We start from the raw sequence: 8119 nt of genomic DNA, 5'->3' as shown, positions 1-8119 counted from the left end.
TTATTAGCATTAGGTGAATACTAGTGATTGAGTTTTGGACAACACTAAATTATCTGACCAATTTCTGTAATATAGGTCACCAATTTCTCCGTAATGTTTAATATTGAGTCTGTTCATTCATTGTGACACCATCTTAAATCAGGTGGGTGATGGGCGTTCCTTCTATGATGGTCTATGAATATGCCACAGTCTCTATAATTCTGGTGTCTGTTTCTATTGACTTACTTTTCCTTCTAATTAGTATTTATCCACTAGCGATTATTTGGATTGCTTCCAGTTTTAGAATACAGCCTCTATAAATATTATGAATACAGCTTCTATAAATATGAGAGTCCAAATGGATTTTAGGATTTGCTCAGTTCTTTTGGGTAAATGCCTAGAATAGAGTTGCTGGGTCATATGGCTATTATATATTTCCTGTAATATTTCTTATGATACAGCTAGTGGCTCCCGCCTGTAGTTCTGGCTACTTAGAAGTAACTCATTGTCATGTATTTAAAGTATATATTTCTGTGACTACTTAAAATAATCTCTATTTTGGTAGAGTTTTTTATAGATATGTCTCCACATTTATGTTTTCCCAAACAGTTTTGAGGAATAATGGACAATTTTGTCCTTACATATTTGTCTGTTCCTTTCTTTTTTCTAGTGTACAAGTATGGGAATGTTACATTGCTTGATGTTATCCCATGGATCAAATAGGGTATCTTTTTTTTTTTTTTACCTATTTTTCCTTTAGCAAGCTAAACTCAGCACTTCACATTTCCTGGCTATCCCCTTAAGTTTACTTATTTTTTTCTTCTTGAGTGTAATATTTTCTACCAAGTCAAAATATTAATCATTTCAGATGTTACAGATTTTCATTTTTAGGTACTTTGGCTTTGGTCTTTTTAATCTCCGTTTTTTCCCTCATCATTATACCTGACCTTAAAAACTGCAATATACATGTAATACTTTAAAAATAGTAGGAATTCTGTGGTAAGATGGTAAAAAAGGAACTTTTTCCATATGGCTCAAACCGGAAGAGTTATATCAACAAAAAGAGAAAGAGGAAAAGAACATTTGGAATCACAAAAGAGGTTAACACCATAACTGAAATGTCAAGGACAAACTGTGCAGAAAGAAGGAGGAATCAGCCTTTGAGCCAGCCCTGACTCCCCTGGAAGAAGAGAAAACCAAGGTCAGTACAAATAATTCAGGCAGCCTTGGTGATGGACAGGCAGTCTTGTTTGCAGACTAAGCCAACAATGCAGTAGTATCTCCTCCTGTATGATGAGAACTCTAGGGACAAAATCCATTTTGTTGGTCTCCATATCTCAGAGTTCTATAGCTAGAATCAGGCATGAAATAAAGGGTTAAAAATCCCACATGATCATCTTAATAGATACAGATAAAAGCCTTTGCCAAGACTCAGTGTCTTTTTTTCTTTAACCATCAAACTCTGAGGGTATAATGGTTAATTAGATAAGTCAAAAACACCTTGGTCAATATTCCAATGTATCTTACTGCTACTCCTTTTATTGTTTGGCTTATTGTTGGGTGGGGTGGTATACAGAGGTGGTTATGATTACATACATAAGGTAGTGGGTACATTTCTTGTTGGACATTAATACCACCTCCCATGTTTTTTTCCCACTTTCCCTCCCCTCCCAAATTGTGGAGTTCATTTCCAACATATTGTCTTATGTGTATCACTGTTTTATTGGTTTACCCTTTGGCTTTTGTTGAGAATTTTTATATAGGATAAATGGCTCTGCAGGGTTTTCTTCAGAATAGTTTCTTTAGTTTTACTTATTCAATAGATGAAGGAAACATTGGTAGACTCTAGTTACAACTTTGCACCATGTCATAGTATTTGTTTAGTGCTTTGGTCTGTATGATTTTGGTCAATGCACATCACATTTGTCCCTGTTGTCCATCAGTTTAGCAGGTAAATTAAGCCAGGGATTCTAAGTGTAATTCACTTTAGATAATTAAATTAGTTTGTATAATGGAAATGGGAGAATTAGAAAAGTTTGTGTTTGTATCAGCTAATATATAGATATTGCATATATATATCTGTCACAGCAATGTCTTGTATCCCTTTAATTACTCAGGTATTATCTGATAACATCACTCAGAGCTTGCACTTCTTCATCTGTGGATGGTTGGATAATAATAACTACTTTACATACATCACTTGGAATTAGAAATAATTGGATAAAAGGATCAAGAACAATTCTCCATACAGAGTAGAGAAGTGCTGTTGCTATTTTTATTTGTTCCTGAGAATATCCTACCTCTTGTTATATAAATCACTTTGATATCTCATTTCTCTCATCTATTTTTCTGCCTATAATTCAGATATTCACAAATTATTATCGTAGGTCCAAATTTTTCCTGCCATCTGTTTTTTTGCCAGTCCTGGGCTTGAGCTCAGGGCCTGAGCACTGTCCTTGGACTTTCTCAAGCCTAGAGCTCTACCACTTGGGCCTCAGCAACGCTTGTGGCTTTTTTTTTCCTAGGTATGTTTTACCGAGGAATTGAACTGGGGTCTATCGTGCATGCTAGGCAAGCACTCTACTACTAGGCCAAATTCCCAGCCCCATCTGTTTTTGTAAATAAAGCTTTATTGGAACACAGACACAAGCATTTGTTTATGAATTACTTTTGTCTATGTTCATTCTATAATGATAAAGCTAAATAGTCACACAGAGATCATATGACCCATAAAGTCTAAAGTGTTTACTACCTAGATATTTAAAGAGAATTGACCAAGTCCTGTAAATTTCCAAAATCTACAATTTGGAATTGGTCTGCCATTTGTCTTGACCACTTGTAATTTAGATGAACCATTCTTCTAGGCTGAACACAGTTTTAGTTCTCCCCCCCCTCTCGCTCTCTCTCGCTCTCTCTCTCGCTCTCTCTCTCTCTTGCTCCCATTCCCTCCCTCCCAGACTCTCAGGATAAACATTGGAATCACAATGTTTTATCAATTTATTTATCATTAAATATAGAAATATTTATCACTGTTATTTTACATTGCTAAAGTTCCATAGTTAACATATGTTTTGATAATCAGTTTAAGAAAGGAATGATTCTTTTTGCTGCCTGTAAGTGTATGAGCAATCCACATTTTGTTTGGAATTTTACTTGCAACTATTTCCATGTCATACATAATTTTCAAAGCAAAGTAAAAAGTCACTGTGATCCAGAACAGGTTGGATTTCTTCAGCTGGAAGTCAATGCTTGCTCTCAGCTAAGATCTTTTACAAAGCAAACTCTTGGAGATCTATTTTGTAATTTTCATGTGAGAATGGAACAAAAGCAACCAGGAATTGCCAACTTATCTGGCTGATGGAATTGTCATCAGAGAACAGGCTATGCACACTGAATAATGCTCCATGTTCAAGGTATTTTGGACATCTAGGAAAGTAAAGAAGCAAAGATGGTAGGGAGGTAGCAAATGGAATGAGTTCTTTCTATCTATCTCTGTGTGTGTGTCTCTCTCTCATCTCATGTTTGTTTAGAGGAGGCTAAATTTATGAAGCTGGGAAAACCCTGCAAAGTCTTTATTGTAGTAAATCACCTGAGAACAGATAGGTGCATTATACAACAGATGTCTCTAAGGCTGTGAAAATACAACAGCTTAGATATATGCCAAAAGAAATCTGCTCCCAAAACCCAGGCTCCAACTTGATTTTATACCAAGGATTAAAATTTAAAAGCTTTACAAAAAGTCATCTTGCTTCCAGTGAAACTTTACTTGCATGGATACAGTACTTTGTATCCATCTGAAATGAACTTTTGTATTCTCTGATTCATCTTCTCTATGGAAAAATTTTCTAAATGTTAGAACTTTTTATTCCTTGATCTTTGTTTAGAATAACTAATATTTTTTTCTGCTTTTTGGTACATGCCATTTGGGTGAGCTGATTAAAATAAGCTTTTCTATTATCATTCAGAAAGTTTTTGGATCAATCTTACTCCATAAATGGCATTGAAAATTTGAATGGTAGATTTAATTGTAGCATATATGTATTAAATGCTTACTATTGCCAAAATGCTGTCCTGGAATTTTTTTTACAAATATGGGAAGAAGAGAACTTGGGCTTCTTTTTCTCAAATTTCATATAATTTGGTAATAAGCAAATTTCCAGTAATTACAACATTTGTGAAAAAGATTGGATATCAATTAAAGTAGTGCTGCAGTGTCAAAATCTGTGAGGTCATCTTAAGATCAAAATATAAGATGGAAGAGACATGACGCAATCCTGAAAGGTAGTTTCTTCACTTCCAAGTGGTAGACTTTGACACATTTCCAGAGATCTCTTCCTCTTTGCGTGTAATTATATATTTTTTCCTTTTCCTTTTGATAGTACTAGGGTTTGAGTTCAGGGTCTTGCATTTACTAGGTAGATATTCTATCACCTGAGCAACAGCCCAGAGAATTTCACTTTAGTTATTTTCCAGATAGGGTCTCAAGCTTTTTGTTCTGGCCAACTGTTTGGTTCACAGTCTTCCTATACATGCCTCCCATATAGCTGAGATTGCAGGTGTGTTCCATCACATCTGACTGTGTGTTGAAATTGGATGTAATGACCTTTAGGGGGTGACTATGTCATGAATAGAGCTTTCCCTAAATTTAGTGTCCTTATAACGAAAGTTCAGAGAAGCTCACTAACCCCTTTCCTTCTCTGGGGAGACAGAACGCATTGTTTGTTATTAAGAAGACTGGACATTCACTTGATTCTGTGTGTACTGATGTATTGACCTTGAGCATCCCAGAATACAGAACTGTGAGCTTATATTTCTGTTGTTCATAAATATTTTCCTATAGCAGTGGTTATACTGAATGGACTAAGACAGACCTGTGTAGAAGCTTCTTTATATGTCTAGCCTAGTAATTATGCATGTGGTTATGGTAACAAGAGTTTAACCTCTCCACCCCCCTGGTCTCACACTCTTTGGTGACAATTAACAAGTCGTATCCTTGCCTTGTTCCTAGTATAAGACTGTTTGGATGAAGTTTCCCAGTGCAGTTAGCATATACATTTACACAGCCAAACCATCAAAACTTTGAAGATAAGCATGTAGACAAGTGGCAAGTCCTTGGTACATTTTTAAAAATTTAACTTTCCTGTGCTTGTAAATGTTTATGTTGTATGTTTATTTCAGTCACAGACATTTTGAGAGAGTCAACATAGGCTTATCAGAGATAGTTACCTCCTTGAAGTACTTTTTGAAAACATCCTGAGTTTTGTGGCTCTCCATGAGAGGTCTTTGGTTCTTGACTCCCATCACATTATAGTGCCTGCTTATTATTATTATTATTATTATTATTATTAATAGTAGTAATAGTATTGTCATTATTATTGTAAAGAAGTTGTACAAATGCCATTTAAAAAGGCAATTAAAATGCTTCTTGATCAATGTTATCACTTTCAGCATATTCACTCATCTGTTTTGTTTTTTGTTTTTTTTTGTCCATCTTGGGACTTCAACTCTGGGCCTGGACACTGTTCCTGAGCTTTTCTGCACAAGGCTAGTGCTCTACCACTTTGAGCCATACAGCTACTTCCAGGTTTTTGGTGGTTAATTGGAGATAAAAGTCTTATGGACTTCCATGCCTAGGCTGGCTTTGAACAGTGATCTTCAGGTTTCAGTCTCCTGAGTAGCTAGAATTACAGGTGTAAGCCACTGGCACCCAGCCCAGAACAGTGTCTTTCTTTCTTCATAGTAAATATGTGTCTAACACAGTGCCTGGTACTTCACTAAGGTTCAATATGTATTTATTGATGTGAAATTAAGTAAATGTCTCACTAAATTAGCCAATGTCTTTCCTTGAAGAAGATTCTATGTTGCTTTCACTTTTCCTAAAGTATATTGACAAGCCATGACTTCTCTCAGAGTTAACATTAGCTGAAATAATGGGGTGGTAATATTTTTAAAAGCCACTTTTATTTGAAACAATTAATCATACAGGGAGTAGTTCATTTTGACACATCCATGTGTGTATACAGTGTGCCTTGATCACGCTCACCCCCTTAGCCACTTTGTGGTTGTTTCTTTCATTTCTTAGACGCATCTTTTGAATTCATTTCAGCTACTGTGTTTTGGAACCTCTTGAGCTACATACCATTATCCAAATCATTTAGCAGTATGAAAATGCTTTCAGAGAGATAGATTCAAGGATCTCAGAAGAAATCATTTCCCTTCTCTCCACTGACTGGAACTTTGGAAACTGTCTTTTTATCTTTTATTTGAAGTGGTGATGGCAGCCAGCAGTTTTGGTTATCTATGCTAAAGGCATCTTTCCATAGAGGCTTATAAAGGTGGCCCTAGCATCCCTGAACATCCTGTTAATTAAGAATTCACAGCCTTGTTTCTCTACTGCTCTTCTCCACAGCCTGTGCTGTCAAGTTTTGCGCCTCTTCCTTAGTAACAGAAACTGAAATTAGAATTCCAAGAGAAGGCGTCACTCCCAGTGGAGTCTGAGAACTGCGTGCGTACACACACACACACACACACACACACACACACACACACACACACACACACTTCTCTGAACCTGTTTTCCTTCAGAGCATCTGTCAGGAGTGGCTTACATCTTAAAATGTAGATATTTCACCAGCCTGTCATTCACTTAGAAAGTGTACCTGTAGTTTCTTTGTAGAAGGAAGCGTAATAGAAATTTGTGCAGCTAATAAACCCTCATTTCAATCATGTCTTCATGAACATAATCAAACTTTTTTCTCAACTAGCCTGTTTTCAAGAAATCTGCTATTAATATCTTCTTAACTAGGTTATTGTAACTATTTAAGAAGATAGTACATTATAACTGGATTATATTTTTGTTGACAGGTAGTCAATAAAGCCGAGCTATTTTTAGTCATAGTTTATAAAAATAACTATAGTATAAACAAGCTATTTGACCAGGTTTCTAGAGAATCTATAAATCAATGCAAAGCTTGTAGATATAAAAGTAGAAAGCTCAATATGTTAATGTGTTTTTATCTTATATCACATGCATGCACAAACACACATATTTTGTACCAGTTCTCGGCCTTGAACTCAGGGCCTAAATACTGTTCCTGAGCATTTTTGCTCAAGGCTAGTGTGCTACCATTTATGCTACAGCTCCAGTTGTGTGTTTTGGGTGGTCAAAAGGAGATATGAGTCTTAAGGACTTTACTTCCTGGACAGGCCTTGACCCCTGGTCCTTATAAGATTGAGGGTGGGAGCCCACCAGCTCTCAGTTATACATATCTTTTAAATAAGTTAAGTTAGATGTATTTATAATAGAAAGCAAATAATTGACAAGAAGATAGGAGCACTCTGATTATTGTTCACACATAAATACAAAAGGAATTTGCTATATCATGATGGAGATGTAAGCTTATATCCCTTCAATTTTTCAAGATATAATATTCCTAATTTTTGAACTTTTTGCCTATTTGAAATTTAAGAACTGATCTGGCATATCACCCTTTTAAAACACCATTTTCTTTCTTGACATAAGTTTAGTATAGTATATTTAAGTATAAAAACAGAGAGTTTTGTGTGTGTGTTTGGTTTTTAAAATGTATGTGTGAAGTTATTTCTTTTTTTCTTTCATTATTTTTCCTTTGGTTAATCCCCTGTGGTCACTGTTTTCTATTTTGGTACCCTATATTTGTATATAAGTTTATCTGACTTGGGGAAGGGAAGGGTGAAACAAAGGGCAGAGGGTGAACCAGTACAACCTTGATGACACATGACACTATGTAAGAAATGAACATTACCCAGGGAGGGGTAGGAGGGAAGGAAAAGGGGGGGAGGGAAAGTAGGAAAAAATGAGGGAGGGGGTAACACTGTTCAACAAAAATGTACTCATTACCTTGCTTGTGTAACTGTAAAACCTCTGTACATCACCTTTACAATAAAATAAAATTAGAAAAGAAATATTTATCATATCACATTATACAAACAGCATCTTTAGACAGACATTTTTAATTTTTTTATTGTCAGGGTAATATATGGAGGGGTTACAGTTACATTCGCCAGGTAGTAGGTACATTACTTCTCACACATTGATAACCCTTCTCATGTTTTTGTCCCCATTTCCCTCCTCCCACCCCCTCCCAATCATCTTGTTTTA

The sequence above is a fragment of the Megascapheus bottae genome, chromosome 14, assembly GCF_031878675.1.
Source record: "Megascapheus bottae isolate mThoBot1 chromosome 14, mThoBot2.hap1, whole genome shotgun sequence".
Lineage (NCBI taxonomy): Eukaryota > Metazoa > Chordata > Mammalia > Rodentia > Geomyidae > Megascapheus > Megascapheus bottae.
Note: the sequence above shows the minus strand (reverse complement) of the source record.